This window comes from Colius striatus, chromosome Z (genome assembly GCF_028858725.1).
Source record: "Colius striatus isolate bColStr4 chromosome Z, bColStr4.1.hap1, whole genome shotgun sequence".
Classification (NCBI taxonomy): Eukaryota; Metazoa; Chordata; class Aves; order Coliiformes; family Coliidae; genus Colius; species Colius striatus.
Genome location: NC_084790.1, coordinates 82486815 through 82513472, shown reverse-complemented (window position 1 = coordinate 82513472; position 26658 = coordinate 82486815). Strand labels below are relative to the sequence as shown.

The window sequence follows — 26658 nt, the reverse complement described above, 5'->3', positions numbered from 1 at the left end:
GTGATCTTATGCTGTAGACATCCTGATTTGGGTGACAGGATCCATCCTTATCCCCAGACTCTTTGGTCAAGTCACAATCTCTTCAGTTGAAACTGCTCCTACTCAAATGGAGAGGCTCGAGTGTGGATGGTGCATCCCTGGGCCAGAAGTATAAGCTCTATACAGGCACCTGGTTGTATTTGAAATGCCCCGAGGTATGCAAAACATCTGAGGGAGGCTGGCAGATATGACAAAGGGCTTTGGGCAAGACTTCTGCCCTTCTGCAAGAGCAGCTGGAGGCCAGGCAGGATATCCTAAGCATCTCAAATGACAGTTGATAACTATGTGTGGGCAAATGAATGGAGCTATGAGCGTTCGTTTTTGCTTGTCCCAAAGTCTCTTGTGGGTAAGGAAATATCTCATTGTAAATATTCCCTTGTAACCAATGAAGGAGCAGCACAAACATACCCTGTCAACTCTTCCCTGAATGAGAAGGAAAACTGTTGCATTGCAAGGCAGCAAAGTATGTGTGCATTAAGTTTAAAACCATGGAAATGTCACATGATCCTTTAAGATGGATTTGTTACCCAGGAAGAAAATTCCCAGCAATTCAAAACTGTGGGTGAGAGAAAAACACAGGAGCTTATGGGACACCACTCTGTAATAGCTAGTATGCTCAGAAGGAATCAATGAAATAAATATAGGCTACCCAACAGATACAAGAGAAAGCCACCCAAAGCGCATAATTCTCTTCATCTGTCTTTGAAGCTAACTCAAAGCAAAGAGGACAAAATATCTCGGAATGATTAGACAACTAAGCTTAACATTTCCTCTCCCTTCTTGTTTATCCATTCTTCACTGTTCATTTAGTGATAGGAAAAGGCTCTGTAAGCCTTATACACACATATATCACTTAAATCCAGCTCAACCTCTCAAAAAAGCCTTTAAAGGCAGCCTAAGTTATGGCTAGGTTTTAAGCTGGGTTTCTCCAAAGACAGGAATTTCTCTCCTCCCTACAAACACGAGAGCTGTTTCATCTAGAGATGTGAATCCTCAGAGATGGGAACCCCCCCCTACAAAAAGCACAATATTCATCAATAAAATGTCTTCATTGATGAAGATTAACTGTTTCACTGAAGAAGAAAAAAAAAAAAGTTCAGCAACTGCTGAGCATTTTCAGGGCTCACTGTGCTATTTCTGTATAGCTGTGCAGCTGTTTCTCATTCCAAGAGTTAGAGGGGAAAAAAAAAAAATGTCTTCTGTTTTTTTAAATGATCTGGAACCACTTGGCATGTGACTTCTGAAGTGTTTAGCACAGCCTTACAAAAACGTCATGAAAATTTATCAGCCAAGGCCCCAAATCTACTTGCCTGCCTTGTATCATCAGTCATCATGCTAATGAAAATACTAATGACATTTCAATTGTGTTTCAAGAGAAATGAGCTGCTTCAATTGAACAGGAATTAGAAAAAAAAAAAAATTAAATTTTTGCACAGAGTATATCACTCTCCCTTTTTATTATTATTAATTAGATGAAGCATTTGGCTTCGGTGAAGACAAGGGTCCCACTGTACAAGTCACAGTAGACAGAAAAACTGAGAAACAGACCACATCACTAAGCAGAGAAAGGAAAGAAAAAACCAAAAAGGAGGTAAGAACAAGAAATGGAATGAGAAAGAGGAACATTAAAAATGTTTTCAAGTCACTCAATGAAGTTTAAGGTAAGTTATTTTAGCACTTCAGGTGATCAACAGAGAGAAGACGTCTCCAGAGTGTGATCCTCTCCATCTGGGTCAGATGCCTATGTTTGGACATGATTAGCTGTCCCCAGACTTGCTAGCTCAGACATAAGCATCAGACTTTCAGAAGTCCACATGAATCACAGACAAAGCACCTTTCTGCCACCAGAGAGTAGGTCAGTGAAGGATACAGCTTCACACTCCTGGTCCCCAAGACAATTCCCTGTCATAGCTCATCTTGGCATTATTGCTAGGACGGGTGCAAGCAGTGCCTTGCTGAAGCACAGGGGCTGGAGAAACAGGTGACTGAATGACCAACCTGACATCACATATCCTGATCTTGTTTTGCCAGGAAGGTCCCTGGCAGATGAAGGTGTCAGTAGATGGTGCTGATGACCAAGGGGTGCAGGCCTTGGTTTTACTGCAGCAATACATCTTTATCATGTGCAGTACCTGTTCCCTCCCACAGCTTCAATTTTTCCTGGAGATCATATATATCCCTCACATCATCTTCACAGACTGGCAACATCTAGTGTTAGTTTTGCCTGTTACCTTTCTCAGTTGCTGTCTTTACCTTAACCTACAAGATTTTTTGCTTCATTTTCTCCCCCTATCCTGTTGAAGGGTATGAGTGAGAGAGGGAGCAGGGGAGGGTACCCTTAGAAGGTCTTGCAGTCAAGGTATGCAAGTGCCACAGTGTTACAAAGGAGAAGCTGTGGCAGGAAGCTGGAATTGGTTTGGGACAGCAAAGAGGGCACTTGCTTCCAGGTACATCCTCTGTTCTGTGGCTTGGGAAAGCACCAGAACTGAAGCAGTTGCACCTGTGGGTGGGCAGACTTGACAACCCAGGGAATGCTTGGCAGGTCTGGTAACGAAACCAAACACTTTACCTTCTGGAAACTTTTGAGCAAAAAAAATGAAGTGGGGGATGCAATGCTATTCCCCCCAAAAATCCAAAACTCAAGTAAAAAAGAAACCACAAAAAACCCCACCAAAAAAGTGATCCTGGAAAGCCACAAGAGTTTCCATGTTCCAGTCTGCTCTGCCATGAAACCAGAACAAATAAGCTGTGGCATGGTTTTAAGAGTTGATTATAAAACATCCCATCAGAACATAAACATCCCACATCGACAAAGTAATCTCTGTGGATCTCAATGGGCCTGACCTGCTGCTGACCTCTTCCTTGTATAGTCATGAATACAAATGCAAGGTGAATGCTGGCTGACTTCTGATCTGGTGACATTTTACACCAATGTTACTGATGTCAACAACTGCATGAGGGAGCAGAGAATCAAACTCAGGATAATCACTTGCAAAAAATAGAAGAGCGAGCTGAAGGCACATTTCCAAGGAGTTTAAGTATTTCAGATCTGGAGCTTATGCGTCTAAGTCAATCCTTTCTGCACTCCCACGTTTACTTAGGGAAAAGCCTCGTACTTTACGTTGCACTATAATTCATTGTTTGAACGGACACTGGCCTATCTCAACAGGAAGAGCTGCTCTCCATTCCTGCTGTCTCGCTTTGCGGGTAGTAAATCAATGCAGAGAAACATCTCCCCAGCAAAACTATTTAGGGATCTTTGGAGATCAAAGCCTGCAAGTTTTTTCTCCAGCATGCAATGGGATCAAAATATGACTTGTTACTTTTTCGGCTCAAACGGTCCTTTCTCTTTTTAAAACAAACAAACAAATAAACAGTAAATACCCTATTCCCACCTGGCATTAGTGCAGTGTTATGTTTGAGGCTTTAAAAGTGTAAAAGTCAAACCATTCAAAATTATGGGTCCCATAGCAAATGTAACATGGTCCCAAGGGTACCTACATAGTGTATGGTATTGCAGCACATGGTATTAACTTTTATGCCTTTGTCTATATATGCAGTGTGGCTCATTTATAGTTGCTCTGGGAACCACTATGTTTACATAAATTTTAATTTCCTGTCTTTTGTTTGTTCTCTTTATCATCTTTCTAAAACAAAATTTTCCTTGTGAATTTTAGTGCTCAACCAATTATCCGCAGATGGAGGCACAGGAGAATTGACATCCTCTGGTTTCTCCATGTGGCCCTGGCAATATGCCTCCACTTTGGTTTGGACCCATTAGCAACTGCGGAGTTCCAGCAGCAGCCCTGCATTTCTACCAGGGAAGGCCTGTTCCCATGGGTCATGGTGATTTTGGGCCGTCGCCTCCTGGGATTCGGCCAAAACCTGCCTGCTGAGATGACATGGGACATATTTACTACATCATAACTCATTTTCCTGTTTTTGTTTTCCTTTTAAATGCATGCTGCTTGTGAATTGAATTAATCTGGTGCTTGACTTCATATAACCACCGCACTTGAGTTATACACCTTCAGTTTTGGTGCAAAAGCCCTTTGTCACCTGCTCTGGTAACTAAAACAAGGTGTTTTACAGCTGCTTCAAACACATCTTTTGTTCAAGCTTGCAAAACTACTGCCTCTCTCATCAGAGATCTGACGACACCTTGTTACAAAACATTACCACAAAAGATTGAAATCTTAGAGATGCCAGTTGCACTGGAAAATAATCCATGATAGTCCATCTACGGATTAATGTAGTGATCTTCTTGAGCTGTTAATTAAAATTCAGCGTTGACAGGACCAAGGCTGGCTACTATTTTTTAGGGAAACAAAGAATAACAGATAAAGCCAAATTATAATAGGTTGGTGCAGCAAATCCAAGAAAAATATGGCAGTTCTCAGCAGCTGTGATAGGAATCCTTCCTCTTCTTGAATAATAAAGGCTTTTGCTAATTTTAACCAGAGCCGAATCTGAAAAACCTGCAGTCGCATGTGACTCAGAGAGCCCCAAGGGAACGGGAGGTGGGGGGAGATATGTATGTGTGTGTGTGTGTGTGTGTCTGTGTGTATAATCTAACAGTGCCCAGAGCTTTTGAGATCCCGGACCACTTCAATCGCACAGGCCAGATTCATTAAAAACCCTGGCTACATTCCAGCAGTTAAAATTGAAGCAGCATATTTATTGCATTTTGCTCAAATAAATCTGAAAATGTGTGAATCATATCCCTTGGAGAGATAGGGAGAAGAAGTAAACAGTCTCAGGCTCACACTTAGAGGCAGAGTATGACGAAGAACAAAGATGTAGGAGGGTCATCATTGCAGGGTGCTGCAGGATGCTCGAGTCAAAAGGTTTGGGAGGCTGAGGGCTCAGTTGCCATTTTCTCCACTGCTGCTATTCTGGCCTCAGATCATCTGTTTAGTGTTCTTCATTTTATTTATACTCATATGTGCACACACACACACGAGCGCTTGCGCGTGTACATTTTAAAGTGCTCCTCAGCTTATGCAACTCCACTCTGAGGTTCTCTGTGGTTTTCCAGATGCTGTTCATGACGCCGGCACCTTACCCCAATTGCAGCTGCAATTCAGCCAGGATTCAATTACAGTCTGTCTTGCAAAGGCAGATTGGTTTTTCAAAGATAACATATTTTGGGGAGGGATTTTCTAGTTTGGGGATTTTTTTTTTTCCCCTCTGAAAAAGCAATTTTTGTTAAGAAAGGAGAAGTGTGACTTGGAGCTTGGTCTTTCCAGGTGCTGAATGCCTCAAGATAGGTCCTTAGCACCCTCAATATTGTTCTACTTCAGCACTAGAGAGCACACAGCACCCCGCAGGGTTCAATTCTGTGAAAGTACTGGCAGAACAGGCTCCACGCCCACTGCTCCTGTGGGGAAACTGTCAGGAATGGTATGTTGATAAATACTTTTCTCACAACTGATTTTGCAAATAGTAATCAGCTTAAAATTAACAAACCTAATCATTGATTTTTTGGGGTTTTTTTTGTTAACATTTTTTGACAGGTTTTTTTAGAGAAAGGAAGGTAGATAGGTGCTGCAAAACCAGGAGTTGATTGAGTAGTCCTCCATGGCTTTATCTGCACCCTGGACCACCTTCTCCCTAGGGCCATATCTAGCTCTGCCTGAGGTGAGGCTGTGCAGAAGGGAGACTCATGGCTTGGCTGGGTTGGATACAGGCAGCGTGGGATGAGGAGGGGAGATCCCCAGAAGCACAGTATAACTGCACTATGATCAGGGTAGAAGGGAAAGGATTCACTCTGGTGGACTCTGAGAGATTGGTGTTCAGATCTTGAGCATAAAGGATGGAGAGGTGGAGGATGACAGGCATTAAGCTTCCTGTCCTTGTTTTCACATTATCCTATGCAATTATCTGTTCTACTAATGAACACAAATTAACAATGTTGTTGCTTCCTTTCAGCTTGGAATGATGCTCAGAGAATCTGAACACACTACTAGGACTCAGGACATAGACACCACTGCTTCTCAAGCATCTTGAGAAATCAAGTAGTGAGTCATATATTACCTCTTCCTGCTGGTAAGCAACAAAATAAGCACCATGATTTTGGGGGACATCAATTGCCTGTGGAGTCTGGTGAAATTCTGGGGAGATTCAATATCAGGGCAAACCAGATAATAAAATGTGGAGTTTTGGTGACTAATGTACAGCCATTTGGACAAGTGCTGGTCTACTCTCTACTCTCTCAGTTTCCCCTATCTGTAACAAGAGCCTAACAATTCTTATCTCAGCCTTAGGGCTGGAAAAAAAAAACATAAGTATTATGCAGATGAACAAAAAAATTGCTTTTTCTAAAGAAGAAATGGTGCTTATTAAATGAAAGTATGCTGAAGCTCTTTGCTCTTTTTTAGATCAGACAAAGAGACAATAATAGCCTTATTTATTGCTTGTGTACAGCTCTAGCTTTCCTCAGTCCTTTTATATGTGATTTATTTGCATGCCATTACATCCAACTGCCCTTTTCAAAGACTTATTGAAGTCTGATAGTTGCAGGGGAAGCAGCTTTAGCACAAAGAAAGAGAACAGATGTAGGAAATACAACTGCTTGGTTTTGATGGATTTCCTTCAAATTAATAGAGACCAAATAGGAAAGGCTGGCGGGGTGGCAAGGAGGGCAGTGCAGACACAGTGCAGCAGCAGACACTCTCAGTATGTGTCCTCCCTGTGCCATGGGAGGGCTGACAGAGTATTTACAGGTCTTTTGCTAACTATTTGCCCTATGCAGGTGCAGTGAGAAATCTTGTAGAGGCTATGAAGAAGCCATGCTGCATTAAAGAGATGCAAGAGTGGTTTGCAGTTGAAAACAGCTCAGCACAGCTTCTCCAAGCCCACCCAGGGAGTTCATTCTGCTGATGGATCCCATGGCCCCAGGCACAGGTAAAGAGGTGAGACATTGAGCTGGGGTTTGCTTTGCAAAACTTCACTGCTCAAGGCTTGGTTTTGGGAAACAGCATCCAGTGGTGGCTGAGACCAACTTCCTGTTTAATCTGAATCCTAGAGTTTAATAATAACTTTGCATGTGTTTCATAGTGCCTTTTACTCGAGCATTGCAAATCATTTTTATATATGCTAACAAATGTGGCTAACCAGAACCCCTGGGGGTGAGAAATATGATCCCTATTTCTCATGAGTGAAACTAAACAATCCCATTGATTTTGTATCATGATTTCTCTTGAGTTTTAGAGGAGAGACATACTCTGTATCTAAAGGCAAACTATCTGTATTATATCAGTAGTAACTCTGAGATAAAGACAGAATGTTTAATTCCCCAAATAATCTTCCCTTTTCTAATTAGTGACTCTGAAGACACAAAGAATAATTGAAGGTCCATTCAATTGGTCCTAGGGGAGTGTAGCCATCATAGCAGGGGGATGCTGTCATGACGGCAGCATGGGAACCAGGGGATAAATGAGGGATTTGATCCACAAATCAACAACACTGCATGCCTTCAGCATGCCTGACATTAATTCTATGTAGTGCAAGGAACAGCCATTAATAATTATTTTAATGACTTCATCCTCAAGTACACTGAATAAAATAAAGTGCAAAGGAGGAAAAGGGAAGATATTTACCCTTTCCATACTAGGCACCTCAAGCCTGTACCTCTCTGTTGCCTATATCTGTTTATTACTAACTGCATATTGATGATTACCTAGCAGACTGCAAGAAGTACTTTGGTCGTTGCATGGTTTTCAACATCAGAACTTCTATTTTGTCAGTTTTGCTTGTAAAAATAATATTAAGAAAATTAAAATGCCAACTCAAACATGGGGCATAAGTCCCTGCTTGTGTTGATGGGGAGGAATTTAAGGTAGGTAAGGAAATATTGTCTAAATATTCATCCATCAGATTTATGGAATGTGTTTAATAAAAACATTTTTCATGATGGCACAGTCCAGTGTCCCCTAAAGCCTTGACTAGACTTCTATTGACTTCAGTGTTCTTTGTTCAGGCCTTAACTTAATAAAATAAACTAAAATAAGCATCTACTTTGTCAGCTTGATGCATGTATATTTAGTTGAAATGTTTCCACTAAATGGAGGGAGAGTTGTGAACTAAATCTCCAGGCATGACATCAAAGATTTGGCTGGAGAAACATATTTATTAAGGCTAAGCAGGACTTTAGTGAATGCTGTTTAAAAATAAATGCAGTCTCGAAATGCAGTGCCAGCTCTCTGCTAATTCTCTCCTCCTCATCACATATATTTTCCTTTAAGGAAAAACAAAAGCTCACAGGCCACTTGTGTGGCATGTTACTTGCTGCCTGCAAATAGAAACAGGCATGATACAGGCCTCCAAAAAAATGCATTTCGTAACTGTAAGACCAATTGACCCTCAACTACGGTGGCACTTCATGGCCCCCGCATGCAAACAATCATCTATTGATTCCCAAAGCCGCCAGCAGCAAATCCACTCTTGTTTTCAAGAGGCTTCCAGTTGCAGGCAAGACACTGTCCTTGCTAATTCTCTCTGCCCGGAGGCTGCTTGGTATTTCTACTGCTCACTTGAAGTGTTATCAAAATAATGACGCCTTGCAAAGCAGAATTATTGAATGTTAGTTTTTCAGTGTTTTGGAGTAGAGGCAATGAACTCATAGTTGTACAAATGTGCTTTTATTATCCTCCCCTTTTCACATCTGTCAGAAAGAATATAGAGGAATATGATACAGGAAATACACAGCACTAGGAAGAGGGGTGGAGTAGATCAGCCACCACTGCAATGTTCCCTGGGGCAAATATCTGTGAATTGAAAGTCATTAAGGAAAGATGCTTAAGCCTCTGTGTTCTCTATAAGCATATTATGGTATGTATGCCACAAACAAATCCTCTTTATAAACTATGAGGAACACAGGGAGAGATCCTACAGAATGAGATTGGAGAAGAAAATGCTTGTAAAGCATATCTCAGATCTCCACTATAACAGCAAAAATTTACATTTCCATCACTTCATTTCAAAATTTCAAATATTCAGATCACTTTGTTATACAACTGCAGCGAGGGTCTGAGGTATACAGCAGTTGTGCAGGACACACTGGAAAGCTACACCAGGACTTTGGGATGGGCTGTGATGGTCATATGTTGACTTGGAGTAGGTGGTTTAGGCTGTGATGGTCAGGGATAATACTGGTGACTGCACACCCTCCTGGTCAAGGCAGCAACTCATTTGCAGAAAGGATTTGTCCTTTTACAGGTACATTTATGTAGATTAATAACAAACTGAAAGTACCTGAATGCTAAATGGGCAAGGTGAGAGCTTGTGACTCAGGGTTTGGAGATGTGTCAACAGATGGAGAATCTGTTGACTTCTTTCCATGGACTTCAATCACTGACCGATCCACTTGTCATTAGCCTCTCTCATTCCAGAGGAAGCAGTCCATAATCTCTATTACTGAATGAGGCCTTGAAGGAAAATGTTGCACTACTCTTCGTATGAGTCATTGTGGCAATCTAGAGCATTGACTTGGCAAGGACTCTGGGGAAGACACAGGCAGGATCCGCTGAATCTCTAACAATTCAAGTCACAGCCCTCGCTCCCCTGTGTCATTTTTTCCAGGTAATTACGGGGCTTCACTTTACTAAGCATGTGATAAATTAAACACACGGAAAAAAAAAAAGAGCCTGGGTGTGACTAGAAGAGTTAATAGGTGAGTACTGAAGGAGAGCGTCTTATGGGCTAGGAAATATTAATTACTGCTTAGGGACCTGAGTTTTCTAGCTGTTAATTATCTCCCAATACAATTACAGAATGGTTTGGGTTAGAAGTGACCTTAAAGATCATTGAGTTCCAACCCCCTGCCATAAGCAAGGATACTTTCCACTAGACAAGGTTGTTCCAAGCCCCATCTAACCTGCCCTTCAACACTTCCCTCCAGTGTTTTGGCCAAATCACACAGCTTCGTGTTACTGGCAAATTGACTGAGGGGGCATTCAATCCTGCTGTTCATGTCACCGACAAAGATTATAACTAGTGCTAGTCCCAATAACGACCCTTGAGGAACATCACTGGTCAATACTCTCCCCTTGGACGTTGAACCTTTGAATGTAACTCTTTTCCTGTAACTATTCAGTCAATTCCCTATTCAATTGAGTTAATTAATATTTTTGGTAGGAAATGCCAGCCCTTACTTTCCCCTGCAAGAGTCGTCCAACAAACTTACAGGAATAACAAATGTCACTATCTAGAGCAGAGGAGCTTTGGCTGCATACAAAGAAAGAACCACAAGTCTTGCTTGACTCAATGTTACTGGATCAAAAACAGCTGGCCAAAGACTACAAGGGAAGTTCAGGTGGTAACGTGAGCATCCTATGCTGATGAGTTTGCAGATAGATCATGGAAAGAGCCAGCTACTGCAGCCTTAACATCTTGTATTTTTATTGCACTACATGTTCCTTAAACCTAGAAACTTACTGAAATCACAGAATCTTAAGGGTTGGAAGGGACCTCAAAAGGTCATCCAGTGCAACCCCCCTGCCAGAGCACGATCACCTAGAGTAGGTCACACAGGAACTCGTCCAGGTGGGTTTGAATGTCCCCAGAGAAGGAGACTCCACAACCCACTTGGGCAGCCTGTTCCAGTGCTCCCTCACCCTCACAGTGAAGAAATTATTGCTTGTGTTTCTTTGGAATCTTTTGTGTTCCAGCTGATACCCATTGCCCCTTGTCTTATATTGATAGGCCATCACTAAGAACAGTCTGGCTCCATTCTCCTGACACTCACTCTTTACATATTTGTGAACATTACGTATTTGGAAACAGTCTCTTCTTCTCCAAGCTAAAGAGCCCCAGCTCCCTCAGTCTTTCATTATAAGGGAGAAATGGGTGACGAGTGCACGTCTTTAAAAATCCTCAGATGCTGGAGATGAGAAAAAATACACTTATGCACCCTGGAAATACATGATATAACAAAATGATTACAACAGAAGCTGCCTTTTTTGTATCTGTAAATATTGAAGAAAACTTCTCAAGTTGCAGGTGCCTGAGAGTGTTAAAAGCATATGGTATTATGGCATTGTTAGGACATTGGGATCAATGTCTTCAGATGACAACTGAAGAGAAAGGAGACCTCAGTGAAGTGTTTCACTGGGAGGCTGTGTAAGAAATCAGCTCTTCCTGTGCTAACCCTGAGGTTTTATGGTTATGGGGCTCTGACAGCCCCTATAGACTCACATAGAAGCAGAGCATCACAATCAAGACTGTAGTATAGAACTCTTTTACTTGCTGGGCACGGTCTGTGTATCATTATGTTGGCAAATGCTGGGAAGACAATTCCTGCACTTCTGCACTCAAGAAGAGACAGGGGTGCCAAGGAAGTGTTAGTGTAAATGTTTGTGGTGTAAGGAGATATTGTTCATTGTACTCATAAATAAGCACAACAAAAGTCTCTCACAAAGTCAGTTCACAAGGGTCAAAAAGTTGGAAAAACTGTCCATGAGGGACAAGATGCTAAATTAGAAAAAATGTACGTTATGCTGTTTAAGCTATGTGGGCTTAAAGAGAAGGTACGTATAGGCTAATTTTTGAGCTTAACAGCTCTAAAAAAAGGGGTCTTCACAGGTTTTGAGTGATGCATAGGCCAGTTTCCTCAAGTGTGACAGATACCAGCCCCCTGAATTGAAATGTAGTTAAAAGATTCTTAGGTGAACACCTTATTACTTTCCCCCAAAGACTTTCCAGGTACTACCTTTACTTTCCTGTCTGAATTTTGATCTTACAGTGAAATCACATTCCAGGACTAACTTGTTCTGTATTCAGCAACAAGGGAAACGATTACTGAGGCTTTCACTACATTTCCCATATTTCACATCCTCTTGCTCTTTTGCCTTATAGGAAGTGAGGCTGCAACCAGCATTACTCATTGCCGAGGATAAACTAGCTTCTGGACTGCAGAAAAGTTGCCTTCCAGTAAGAAGAACGGCTTTCTCACCCTGTGTCATCCCTGCCATTGTTGACTGGCTTGTGTTGAAGAGATATTAGGCCAAGAGATATGACACTGGATATCGGTTTAAGATGCAGCTTTTAATGGGGAATGGCAGTGTAATTGCTTGCTCTAGTAATCCAACAGTGCTTTTTTTTCTTTCCTAGAAGGATCTCATTTCATCCCTGAAGCTAACCTGACAGAATTTGTATAATTTGTTTGTTCTCAAAGCCTGGCTTTCAAAGGGGAAGAATACTGAAACTACTGCAAAAGAGATTCCTGAAAGAATTCGATTTACAGAAACTGAAAGGCAAGATAAAATAAATGTAGAGATATATATGTACATACACTTAGGCTTAGAATGATTTGTATCTCAACCATCACCACGAACATTAATGCTTTATTTACTTAGACTCCACAGGCCGTGGCAAGTGGAGGAAAACAAGTTAATGTCTGAACATTAATATGCACGTTTCCAACTTAAAGTTTCTTATTCCTGCTTGTGTGGTATCTGTCATCTTCTTTAAACCTGCACCATAACAAGGCATACATTGATATTCCAACACTCTTTCTCTTCAGTATTCCTTAGTCTTCTCTTTAACCGTTTCCCAAGTTCCCAAATAAGATGACATCAGTTCAGAAGTAGGAGGCCTGAGTCCTTGCTACTTTTGGAGAGCAAAGTGTCTTAGCACAGAAGTTGGAGAGGGAAGAAGACAAAAAGCCACAACTGAATGTCCAGGGATCCTGTGGTTATGACTTGCCTGCCTACTAAAAATGCTGTTCCTCATTTTCTGCTGTGTTCCTTGAAAGCATATCTGTTTGCGTTGGTGGGTCTCGACAGTCCAAGTTTAGGTCTCATACATTAGAAATGGAAAAGTCGTATTAGCTCAGCTAGTCCATACTTCCAGCTGTCCCAGAATAGGTCAATCCATTCAGCTTTAAATGACTGGGCTTTCCCAACATCCCTGGGGGACACTATTTCAAATTCTGATAGGTTTTCCTTGTACAAACCTCTCCTGATGCTTGATAATTTAGTTTTGGTTACTGAAAGGAAGATCTTAAAAACTGTGTTCTAATGTGGGAAGGACAGTCCTGCGGGTGCTTAATTTGAAGGAAGAGATTTCCTTAAGCTGCTAAGCATCTGCAGAAAAGGGCTCTTTAAGGATCCTCAACTGGTTTTGGCACTTTTGAGAGGTTTTTTCTATGTATGTACATATATAGATGGATATACATATGTAAATACATACACATGTATATTGCAATATAAAATTAGGGATTACTACAGCTGATTTCAGGGCAAAACTGAGACTGAAATCCTTGTTTGAAATCTTTCTGAGGGGTCATCTCCCAGGCCTTCTGCCACGAGCTTGTCACTGCTTACAGGGTTAGATAAGCACATGCCCTAAGTAGAGCTGAACATGTCACTTTGCTGAAAGTAAACATGTTACATAGTCTCTTTTATGCTCTTTAACATTACACAGTAAGGCTTAGCTATGGGAAGAGATCTACAGTGGAGATGAGAACCTTCCAGGCTGTAAGCACACAACAACCTAGATTATCTACCTGTTGACTGTGTATGAGAATAATAGCTTTAATTATAATGGCACAAGGCTCCCTCCTCAAGCTCTGTGAAGCTTGCTGCAATGACAGCAGACATGCTTCTGTGACTGGGAGGATGCTGGAGGCAGTGGGAGAGACGGGCTGGCTCTGGCATTGCCCTGTTCAGAGCAAGAGCCTTTTAGGAAGGTTTGTGCTGAAAACAGTTTAGCAATATTGCCACGTAGCCCACATTACCACTGCTGTTTTTCTTCCTCTGCAGGCATTCAGTACTGTTTTTCCCTTGTCTTGGCTCCAACAAGCATTACTCACTGACCTCTTTTCAGTCTCCGTGGTTCTGTTCATCAAGGCAAGCTCTGCTGGCTTTAAGAAAACTGGCCCCAATTCCCCTTGTTGGCCTTAACAAAGGAACTGGCAGTAGCTCAGCTCCATTTTTTATCTGACCTTGATCTGATGTGCTACCTTCTCTCCAGAAATTTGTCCCTAGTTACTTTTCTGCTAAGTAGCTAATTTATGCTGAGGACATAGTAATAATTAAGAATTTTTTAAAAAGTTGCTGCCTCTAAACAAATGTTACCTTCCTCTGATAGAGACAGGGATAGATGAAAAGGTTTGGGTATAAATATTATGCCACTGAGGTTTTAAATAAAGACATCAAGACTACACGTAGGCTCAGAGGGATGGGGAATTAGAGAGACAACACGTGCACAGAATCCTGACATATTTCATGGGACTGAAGGCTGGAGCCCGTAATTTATCCAGAGCAGCATGGCAAATGGATCTGCCAGCTGACCTGGTCAAGAAACACTTGCCAAAGGCAATGCACACATGTTGGAGGTGGCTGCGCTGGCACCAGGCCGATGGCACCTGTTCAATGAAAGCTCTAAGTTGTGTGGAGTAAGGATGGCTACTGCATCCTCCCACAGCAATTGGCTGGAGGGAGAAAGCGTAAAGACATTCTTGAAAGCTTTGATGAGGTTTTCTTGTCTGTCTTTTGCTCATCCTTTTGTCATGAAATGTTTGTGTGGTTTTGAGAAAGATCAAGTAAATCTGCATGAACTATATGAAACAGGCAGGAGGGAAACAATGTCCTTGGCCCTCGTTCAACAAGGAAAAAAAAGGTTTTAAGGAGTAAAGAATGAAAAAAAAAAGTTTTAAGAAGTAAATGTGACACTTTTGTGTCCTCTTTTTATCCATCAGACATTTGTTGAAAGTGGAATGAGAAAAACTATTCACTGCCCTGCAAAAGGAGGCCAAATAGAGAGGGTAAATGATGTCATAGAATGGTAGGGGTTGGAAGGGACATTTAGAGATCATCTAGTCCAAGCCCCCTGCAGAAGCAGGGTCACCTAGATAAGGTTGCATAGGAACATGTCCAGGCAGGTCTTGAAGACCTCCAAAGAAGGAGACTCCACAACCCTTCTGGGCAGCCTGTGCCAGGGCTCCCTCACCTGAACAGTGAAACAGTTTTTTCTTATATTTAAGTAGAACTTTTTGTGTTCCAGCTTCATCCCATCACCCCTTGTCCTGTTGCTAGATACAATAGAAAAAAGGGATGTCCCAACCTCCTGACACCCACCCTTTAGATATTTATAAATGTTAATAAGATCTCCCTTGACCTGCTGCCCACACTCTTCTTGATGCATCCCAGGATACCATTGGCCTTCTCGGCCACGAGGGCACATTGCTGCCTCATATTTAGCTTATTATCAATCAGCAGTACCAGGTCTCTCTCTGCAGAGCTGCTCTTCAGCAGTTTGACTCCCAGACTGTGCTGATGTGTGAGGCTGTTCCTTCCCAGATGCAGGATTCTGCACTTAAGTCTCCCTCCAAATGAGCAGAATTTGAGTTCCTAGAGCTGTTGAGCACTGCAGTTTCCTCCTGCCTTTCAGTAAATGCAGGTACAACTCTGTCGAGCTGACAATAATGTGACACTGCCTATGGCTGTGATATTATTGCAATTTAAATACATAAAAAATGGACTGCCATGCCCACAATGTACACAGTGTGATGGATGTGAATGTGAGAACAGACGTGGATAAATAGCAGGGAGCAGAGCAATAAATAATATCCTCTAAACACCAACTAGAAATGATAAGCCATAAGGGTGGCTTTGCTCTCTCTTTGAGCTCTTCTCCCAAAGTTCATCCTGAGGAAGTCATCAGGTTTCTTATTTCCCACTACCAAACACAAGGGAAACTTGCAATGACCAGTGCTTAGGAAACTGACAATCTTATTCTGTGGAGATTGTAAAATGCTGAAACCTTTTTTCATAGCCATATGACTTTTGCTGACCAGAGACCTACAAAGAATCAGGCCAGCACCAGACAAAAGCCTAAGGCTGCTGCAGATGGCCAGGTCCCTAAGGATTGCCTATAGACTCCAAACCAGTCCAACAAACAGATTATAGTACCCCAAAAAGTTCACAGCCTCCCCATATCCTGAATCACATTGGCCTTAATATCAAACCTAGCTCATCAGAAATGCTTTCAGCACCCCGGGAGCAGCTTAAACCCAACCATATGCAGCTCTCTGTCTGATCTCTCCACAAACAAGTGTTAATATTACACTAAGATGCCACGTGTTCAGCAGATCCTGTTCCTGTGGATGAACCAAACTTGAAGCTGTTAATTTTACAGATGTTGCTAACCCAGAACTTGAGCTATGTGAATCTTTAAATGTTAGCACAGCTGCATGCTTTTGCCCAATCTTTGGAAATATCCTCTCTTTTTAATGGACTAGTAAGGGGTTCAGAGCCCAAACTCAAGTCAGTAGTGTCAGTAGGATTCCTGAATATTTTATATGTAAAGGACTAAATGATACAATATAGACTTCCTGTGGACTTCTTTATTTTTTTCTCATTCTTTCACATAATTTTGTTCCAGCCTGCATTCTCTGGACTGGGTGGCACACGGTCTTTCCCAAACACTTTTGCTGTGACTTGAGAACTTACTTACACATGTTTAGAATATACTAATAGTTTTTGAGACAGAAAATGTAATCAAAACCGACCATAACCCATAGTAGCAAAAATCAGGTGTCTTTAGCTTAAATATTTGCTTCCTCAGAAAAGCCACGAAAAAAAACATCTCTTGCACTTTTAAGTCACTTATGGAGAAATGCCACCTACAACAGCATAGTGAAAGAGTCATAACATATATAATGTATTATCCCCAGTCCAGCACCTTATGGCTAATTAGTTGGGACATAAACAGCTGAAGTTAAAATGCCAGAGACAGACTTTGACTGCATAGCTGTGAGTTCAAACCACACTGCCATGTTTCAAAGAGCTTTGAAGTAATAAGGATTGAAGCAACACAAACATTTTGTTACCCTTCAGAGGAGGGGAGGGTGAAGAAAACGACCTGAGTTTACAGCCTTGCAGTTGACTTGTCAGAATTTTTAACATATCAGGAAACCTCCTGATGTCAGTACAGTTCTGCTGATTAAAGGATCAGCAGATAAATCAAAAGTGCAAGCCACTAGTTCATTAAAAAGAAGTTAGGTTCATCCAAAGCCTGGTTTCAAAGCTAAGCGTCTCTCTCTCTGCTTAACAGCAAGCAGAAACTCCTTTTTATTGAGGGACTAACACAACTTTATGATGGCACTAAACAGATATAACTGTCTTCTTATCTTACAGAAAAAAGGGTGCCTGCTGAAATAACTACATTACTGGTTAGCTACTGTGTTTTCACAGAGCAGTAAACTCGAAGTTCAGATCAGTGTCATGCCGATAATGAGTCAATAGTAGTTATATGTGAGTATAGATAATCAGGGGAGCAGATAGATAATGCTGAACTTTTATGGCCCTCTTCATTCAAATATAGAGGAAAATACAATTACTATAAAGAATTGCATTAATGGCTAAAGAAAAGAATTGGAAGGCTATGGCTGCTCCAGGGGTTTTGCTGCTGCTTTGGATATTCCCTGCTCCTCGAGCAAATCACTCTGTCCCTGTGCCTCAGCTTCCCTCCTGCAGTGAGATGATCTAATTACAATCCTCTAATGATTCTTGGTTCCTCCTGTAAGATCTTCCTCCAGGAGAAACCCTGAGGAAGGGTCAGGAAAGCTTGACAGGTTTGGTACAGTGATGTTGCTCCCATGCCTTAGAGATGCTCAGTGGGAGTTGGTGTCCCCAGACCAGAGAGTTCTTCTGTGTTACACGGTTGGATGTAGCGAAAAGCATCTCTGAAGTGTGATCTCCTGTCCTGGTTAGCCAGTAGAAAAGAAGAAGCAAAAAAGTCCATCTGGACTCCAAGGTATGCTCCAGCATCTCTGCCCATCTCAAAGCAATTTTGGCACCCACACTCTCAGCTCCCATTCCCCCATGAATGCAGGGGAATAACACTTTTGGCATTACAGCATCTACCCAGAAAAATGGGAAATTTGAGTTTAACCCATCACGTCTCAGGGACATCTCAACCTGCCACTTTCCATGACAGTGTTCAGAGCATGCAATGAGTTTTCTCTGGGCTCTGTAGGACTACGAGACTGTAAGAGGGGAACCAGCTCAGGTCTAAAAGCTGTCGTGCTACTGTGAGCCACTTTCAGAACATCCTGCCAACATGACACATTTATCAATTAGGCAGGACAACCCTGTCTTGAAAGCAGCTCTTGTTGCCTCCTTTGAGGGTGAAGGAGCCCTGGCCGAGACTGCCCAGGGAGGATGTGGAGTCTCTTTCTCTGGAGGTTTCCAAATCTGCCTGGACACGTTTCTGTGTCTCTTGACAGGGAGTTGGGCTGGAGGAACTCTGCAGTGCCCTTCCCTTCCCCGCCACTCTGGGATTCTGTGATGCCCAGAGACCTAAGTGGTAGTCATCAGACTGAACATGGCTGCCTTCAAGTGGAAACACTGATTTCTGAGTAAGCTCTTTACTAATAGCAGAACCTAGTCACTACAGTCAAGAGTCTGAGGGGCAACTCAGCCCAACTTAAAGCATGTACTTTCATACGAATGATGCCACAGCCTGCACTGACCACGATGCACTTGTGCCTTCCTCATTCACCTTTCTCACACTATGCTGGGCTGGTTGGGTCACTGTTTCTGGGTCTGAGTCCATTCACATAGAGCAATATCTATGGCTACTGCTACAAGTGTCCATTGCTTATGTGTGGAATCAGCAGAAGTATGCAATGCAAATGAATTAACTAGGATCCTACATCCTTTTACATGCAACACAACCTTATTAAATGGTGCATACAGCAGTCTCTTTCCTCTCTTCCTCACATCCATGCTGGCTGCAAATGTACAGCACTCAGTGGAGGATGACACTGTCTCTATTATCCTCTTCCTCTTCCCTGTGCCTGTTGACACGTGCATTATTTGCCTCACACTCCCTGCATGCAGCAGAGACAACAGCAGGGCTTGGGATATGCTACAGCAACTTATAAAAATGTCTTTCTACTTTAAACATACTTGACAGAGAATGAAGGTCTGATTCTCATCTCCATCGTGACAGCATGAAACAGGAGTAACTTCCTTGCAACCAGGGGAATGAGATGGAAATAAGCCTGGGAGACAGCGGCTGCCTGTTTGATTGATTTATTGCATCAAGATTTAAGCTTTCAAAGCTTTTTTTTCTTTTCCCTTCATTTTTAGTTTTACCTGTTAAGAAGTAGTTGCTCCAGACTAAAATAATCATAATCATCATAAAAGGAGTCAAGCTTCTACTCTCCTAAATGAGTTCAGTTTCTTGAATTCCTCTCTTATAGTAGGAGGATTGAGGAAGGGCAGATAAAAGCTGGGGAGGGTAAAGCCACCCACACATTGTAATAACAACCCGTATTTTAAATCTGGCACTACCTTTGGAAACATTTACGGTCTTAAAACATAATTATAAAGATACGGGGGTGGTGTGATGGTGGGAAGAAACACACACACACTGAAAAGAAGAAAAATGAGTGAAACAACTGTTTAATTTCTTGCTGTCATTAGTACCAGAGTATTAAATAAAATCTCCCAGATGAATAAATGCCTCTGTTGAGACAAAAACAAAATTCCACTGGACTGGCCTTGGTTTTTGCAAATAGCAATATGTGTATGCAAAGGAATTCCTTGTCCCTGAAAATGTTTACAACTCAGAAATAATTGAAATCAGAAGCCAATCTTTTCCAGAAAAGAGACGCTTTTCCCTGCATTTGTTTCTTTCCTTCTCTTTCTCCTTCTCTTCCTCTCCTTCTCCATTTCTGAAGGTAACACTGCCTGTAGTTTTAACCCTTTCCATCTCAGATCAAAGCAGAGTGAAGAATTGTCTTAGAGATGTGCCAGGTTTTCTCATCATTTCAACAATGGCAGAACTCTCCGGCTAGGTCAGTTACAGAAGAACGGGGTAGCAATTCAGTTCATTTTTGTTACTTTGTGTTGGTCAGACAAAGATCTCAAAACATTTCACAGATTTTAGTAAACCAAACCTCAAAGAACTCTGAAAGAGAGGAAAGTATCAGCATTCCCCATCTGCAGTGTTATAATCACTCCTGTACTGGTCATAATTAGAAGCGATTGAAAGTTATGGAAAAAACTTTAGGAGAAAAAAACTCCCTGGAGACTTCTGTTTTACTTTGTTTTCCACAACAGAAGCACTCTTTAGTCCAAATTTCCCTTTTTTTTTTTCCTTCCTGTTCCTGTATATGAACCATTTTATGTGCAGCATTGGTTATCTCTGAGGATTTAAAAGATATTTTGGTTCCCTGACTCATTTGGTCTTCAGCCTCCCATCAGGACGTGGCTGGAGGTGCTCATGAGTAACAAAACTGGTGTTGACCTTTTGCTGTGTCTGCAGAGGATTTAAAAGCAGGCCTTCCCAATTAATTCTTACTAAGGTCCACTCTTCTATTTTAAAACCACAGAAACTGGACAGTCTCACTTTTTCATTTTTGGGTTGCTCTGAAACAAGCTATTTAAATGCTGGCACAAGGCAACAAGATGGATTTGGTTTGTTTTTTTTTTCCATTAAACTTAGTTTCTGGCTTCTTTTACTTCTTTTTAAGCATACACATTTTCTATTAGAAACACCAAATTAAGCTTCAGGTTTCCTTTATTTTCTTAATTTTTAATTGGAAGGCATTTTATTTTCAGATTAAGAAAGCTGATGTGAAGAATGCTACTTTTGACCAGCAGCAAGCCCTAGGAGGTTTGCTGAAGTACCAACTGCTCCAGTTATTAAACTCTTTTGATATATTCCTAAGAAAAACACTGCCTGTTTTCTTTTTTTTTAGAGGCATGCCACAGAAAATAGAGAACTATGTCAATTTTTTTGTATACTGAAGCATCCAGTTTGCACAGGGGGAGCCTGTTGTAGCCATTCCAAGCACCTTCCCCAGGTGCTTGGAAGCGAAAAGCAAATATGAGCAGCTGAAAAAGTAATATTCTGTTTCTTCCTCAAAAACACCTACTGCGATTAAAAGGGTAACATCAACTATGTTCCCTCTGCTTCTTAGAGAGTAGCTTTAAGACATTTCTGACATTCAGGAAATCTCTAAAGGCTTCTGCTGAAGGTGGACTTTAACTCCTCAGAAAAAGAAGTCCTTTATCTCATTTATCAGTTCAGAGAAATGCATCAACGTCCACAACCTGTATAGCTGTCACACATAACAGGGCAACAGGACATTGGCACCACTGGATTCAATTTCAGGAAGTGCTGAATCCAATGCCCTAGATATGTATATTCATAGTCGAAGCCACGGTGAGTAACTGCATCATTCATTGTTGGTAGAGATAACATTTTTTTCTGATGTACTTATAACAAAAACCTGCAGGTTGTGTATGTCATGTGGGTATTGGTTGTTTCACTCATGGCAAAGCAAAAAAACAGCCAATTTGCTTTCATGAACATTTACTGTGTCCTTGGAAGTACCTCCCTTTTCTGACTATCAGATTTCAGCATTTTACATGTTTTCATTAATTTTGCACTCCACTCTTTTTCCGAGTTTCATAATTTACATGAAGCCTCTTTTTCTTTTTCATATGAGAAGATTACAATGATACTTTGTGGCCTCTTTCTCAGTACTTGTTTAAATTGTACTTCAAATGATATTAGTCATTCAATGAAAACAATTTGTCTGCAAATATAAAGAAGGAAGATGGCACTGTTACTTCTTTGCTCCCGATTTACATGAGGACACATCTTGCTTTGTCTACAATGGGATCCATCTCCTCTCAATTCCAGTTACCATTGGACCCTAAACTTCGTCCACCCTGTCTGCAAGCTGCCCAGATATGGTCTTCACAGGTAGGAAGACAGTATGGATACTGGTTTGGGAGGGTGATCCTGTGTCTGTGCACAGCTGTTGAGCTGACTCACAGTCCAAAGAAGAGCAGTTGGGGGTTTCTGGTAGACTGAGAGATCTCTGACAACCCGAACACATACAACAGGGAAGCCAAAGAAAGATCAACAGCTACAAAATATTCAAGATGTCAGAGTTACTGCACCACTTTTAGGACATTTTAATTAATTAGTCAATTAATTAGCGATCTCAAAGAAATGTCAGCTGGGAAGAGATATCGTGTATGCACAAACTAGACTGTGATTTGTTCTGATTCAGTCTGGTTTCAGGGCATATGAGATTTTCCAATAAGATCAGGTCATGCGTGTCTTTGTCTATGAAGATTGAGAGTGGCAGCACAGCAGCAAGGCAGCAGACTGTTGTAAGACCAGTGTGTGTCTCTGTCTCACAATATTCTACTATAACTGCTTAAGATGAGGTGAATTTGTAGCGAGAAGACACAAAACCAAAGGCCTGTGAATTTCTTTCACCCACCTTGAACTGTTTTCAACACTTAGCAGTTACCTACCTTTAAATTACGACCTACAACTAAATTGAACCAGCACGTATCATCATATATATTTTTAGCATCATTAAACATCATGTAGCAATTTCCGTCTGTTAAATAGGCTTGGGATCTGCAAAGATGCTGGCATCTAGATTGCTGCCCACTTCTAGTAGCATGGTGCTAATGATACTCAAAACAGCAGCGGAAAATATATGCTACTTTATGACATAGTCACCAATAGACGGGAATGACCTTCAGATGTAACAACTGCGTATTTAAATACCTACATTTCCCCAGATGCTTGCCCCAAATAACAACAGATATTAAGACAGGGTCAGAATGAGCTGAATTGCAAAAGTAACACATTTAGTATACAGTCTTGAGGCAAATATGTGACATTTCAGCCGTATCTGATAATAGCCAGCTCAGGTCTCAGTGTGGCCTCTTAGATTTGCAAAAAACCCTATCTAATGTCCCTTTAGGTAGCCTTTGCTGCTGAACAGCCTCTTACTGCCTCCAAAACGTGGTGCTAATTAACGTGAACCAAGTTACAATATGTGCTAAAGATTCCAGCTTTGTTACTTATTTAATGAGCTTCCTGGGATTTGAACATGAGGCTCCAAGTAGCAGGGGAAACCTCATAATTAGTTTCAATTAGAAGAAGTTCCTACGCATTACAACTATTTGATAAACTGCAGAGGGAAAAAGAACTACTGAACAGATACAAATCACTAGCTTTGTTTCATTTGTTATTATACTTATTTTCTTCTTAATTAGTGTTGATTGGCTTATGATCCTAATTAATGCAAAGGAATTTGGAATGGTATACAATGCTATGGCTTAGAAGATGCCAGAGTGTACAACTGCTAAATTATTGCTAATTGTTATTTACATGAGGACAGGCAGACTAAGTAATGTGCTGCCTAATTAGCATTAAAGATATGGTTTCCATTTCCAAATTAAATGAAGGCAAATGGGATAAAATCATTATGGTTACCAAAAAAAACTCCTCATCCTTCTCTCTGAAAGTCAATAGTTTCCTTGCCAACATTTTTTTTTAAAGAAATAACCCAAAGCAGCCAAGAAATAAAAGACCTTCCAGAAAACGTAGACCTTTAATCCAAAGTGGACACTGTTAAAACCTTTTCAGCTGCCACTTCAAAATGTTTAATGTTCTGTCCATTACAGGGATATATTACTAGTAGCAAGCACTGTGCCAATCTTAATTAGGGAAGACTGTAACGATTTTAGCAGTTAGTACAGGTGTGCTCAGCCTATAGAATTGCTTTGCTTCAGTGGTTACAAAGAGCTGGTGTCTTCAGTTACTCTCTTCAGAGCTATGTGGGAAAGCTTCCAACCCTGAAACACCAGAAAACTTGGATTAAATTCCTGACTTTTATCGTGGCTTGACCACCGACTCACTGGCTGGCCTTTGCAGTAGCATCACCTCTGCTTCAGCTTCCTCTTTAACAAAGCAAGGCAATAATCTCTCTGATAAATCCATTACTATTGGTAAAGCACCTATCAACATAGCAGATTTACATACCCATTTCACAAGGTCTCTACAAGAATTACTTTATGCTTTGAATACACAGAATGCTGTGTCAGAGTCACAGCAATTATCTCCCTTTTTTATTTTTAATCACTCAACGTAGGAAACAAGATAGAAAGTTTCAACATGTGACAGAGCAGTGGCACAGGCTGCCCAGGGGGGTTGTGGAGTCTCCTTCCTTGGAGGTCTTCAAGACCTGCCTGGACATGTTCCTATGTGACCTGATCTAGGTGACCCTGCTTCTGCAGGGGGGTTGGACTAGATGATCTCTAAAGGTCCCTTCCAACCCCTACCATTCTATGATTCTATGATTCTAACATTAAGGTTTATGGAAAACTTATGTGAGAAAGAAAAAGCCCAAGGCATTTAATGAAAGTTCTAGGTAATTTTCAATTTCTGTGTAACAGTTTTCACAGGTCTCAAACAACATAATTTACAGTGGCAGTCACAGGACCTCTATTTGCACTGCAATTTCTGCAAAAATAGACATTTTAAAGCTTTAACGTTCTTTTATTTGTTTGTGTATTTTCCTGCAGCCCTTTACCTTGCTGCTGAGGGAATGGCCAAGGTGATCTAATAGGTCTTTTCTATCTCTAATTTCAATGATTGATGAAAAATTGTATTCTGCATGCTTCTCACCCCATATACAAACATTATTCTTGGCCTCTAGTCTATGTTTAAGGATGTCATTCACTTCTCAGGGTTTCTAAAGGTCACATTTTTATGCATACATAAGTATGCTTGTATTTGGTCTGTACCTCCACATCAGTTTTCTTTTTTGAAATAATTTCAAAAAAAAGGAAAAAAAAGAAATAAAATCAAATGCTTGTATACACATACACATATGTTATAAAAATATATGTGTGTACATCAAGACACTGCCTGTGCATGTCTGAGTTGCCTTCTTCCAGTTGCTTCAGGGCTCAGAGAGCTTGTCCTTCACTGCCAGCAAGGGGCCTTTCATTTACCAGGTCAATGCAGATAACTCAGCACAGCCCTGCAGTATTGCTGAATAAAGATGCAGGTTTCTGCATGACAAATACAGTTTTCCTGGAGGAAAACAGACACTGAAATCAGTAAGACATTTCTGTGACCAGCCTGCACTTAGGGCCCCAATCCATCAGCACAGTCTTGTTACATGAAGTCTTCTTTTCAATTATAAAAGAGGCATTTTCCCCTATTAACCTGCCAAACCTACCAAAACAGGACTGGGAATGGGAACTCATTCTGCAGCCTTTACTGATGCCACTTACATGCCTGGAACTGAGCTTGTGGCCAAGTTGCTTGTCCAAGCCTGAAGGCCCTTAAAAGGTTTGGTTTTTGTCTTGAATGGTGTTTAGAGTCTTTCATCCTCACTGTGACTCCCTTCACTCTCCCTGCTGTTCATGTGAGTGGCTCCACTCTTCCTCCTGATCCACCTCATTGCCTTCTTGGACAGGGTATACCTGTCACAGACACAAACATGGTGGCACTGCAGCAGTGGGTGACACCAGCACCATGTACATGGCTGAGGACCTATTTAGAAAGATGGCAGCATATTGTCTGATTTATCTTTCCCTGAACCATCATTTCCCATTTCTGTGATGTTTTTCCCAGATGAACTAACACACTGCAAAATCACCCTATGTTCACTCTCCCATTTTGTGGTTGGACTCCATGACCTTAAAGGTCTTTTCCAATCAAAATGATTCTATGATTTTCAGGCTTTGTCTGTCTTCTACTTACTAGCTCACTTCTCTGCTGGCATATTCATGTTGTATAATCTCATCCATGTCTGTTCTCAGCAGTTACAGCAGCACCTGCTCTATGCCTTGCAAGTGTCCTCAGAAACCTTCTTCAGCTTTGCTGTTGTACTGAGGACTCTGAGTCAGACTTGGCCCTGCTGCAAAAATTCACCATCTTTCAGCTCCTACTCTGTACATCCCTGTGCTTCATCAGACCTCTGTACTCCCACCAAAGCCTCAAGGTCTTGTAAGAAAACCACTGCATTAGACATGAAAAGTGTTGAAGACACTTCAGTCTATCATGACAATGCTGGGGAAGGTGGAACAGCATTGGGCATGCCTGGGCCTCAGATGAAGTAGGGTGTCCCCAGCAATATGACCTCCAGTAGTCTCCTGGCCCACAGGTGTTGATGTGTTAGATGCACCTTGACAGGGTCCTGCACCTTGTCTCCTTGAGGAGACCATGGCAGAGACAGCAGCAGGGCTCTAAGCATTGCTATCACCTCAGGTGAGATGTAGTACATTTTCAGTTCCCCTTTAATTGTCATCTTGGCCTAGCTACTGGACAACTGTTTTCTTCTCAAAAGACTTTGCCAAGTTAGAAGTTTTTTATTGTCTGGTTTAATGCCTAACCTGGCTGTGGGAGAAATTAATGGTTGGTATATTATTCATTTCACCTGGAGCAAGAACAAGTCTATATATTTACCCAGGATCTGATACCAACAAGTACCAGAGGAGCATCAGAGAGGCATTGGAGTGCTATGCTGTTATCTCTGGTGCAGTCAGTTGACTGACATTCAGGAGTAGAGCAGAAAAAACACTCTCTATTCTTCATTTATTGGCTGTGGGAGAAAAAAGCCTCGGGAACAATGTGGATTAAAGGAGACATTCAAACTTGAAACACATTTCCTGAGCATTGTAAGAAATTTAGGTAAGGTCACATTCAAGAGTTCCTGGAATACATATCTTTCAAATAATTTGTACCTCTCCAATGACACACTGACAACATTAATAAAAATCAGAGGCTATGAATTAAAATCAGTGTGCCTTAAACTTACAAATTTTCAATTCA

At 41.4% G+C, this 26658-nt stretch overlaps 1 protein-coding gene across 2 annotated transcripts in view; it reads right to left on the bottom strand.

Moving 5' to 3' along the window:
• Window positions 1–26658, bottom strand: part of SETBP1 (SET binding protein 1) — a 258416-nt gene that overhangs the window by 18178 nt on the left and 213580 nt on the right. The gene's annotated exons all lie outside the window — the stretch shown is intronic.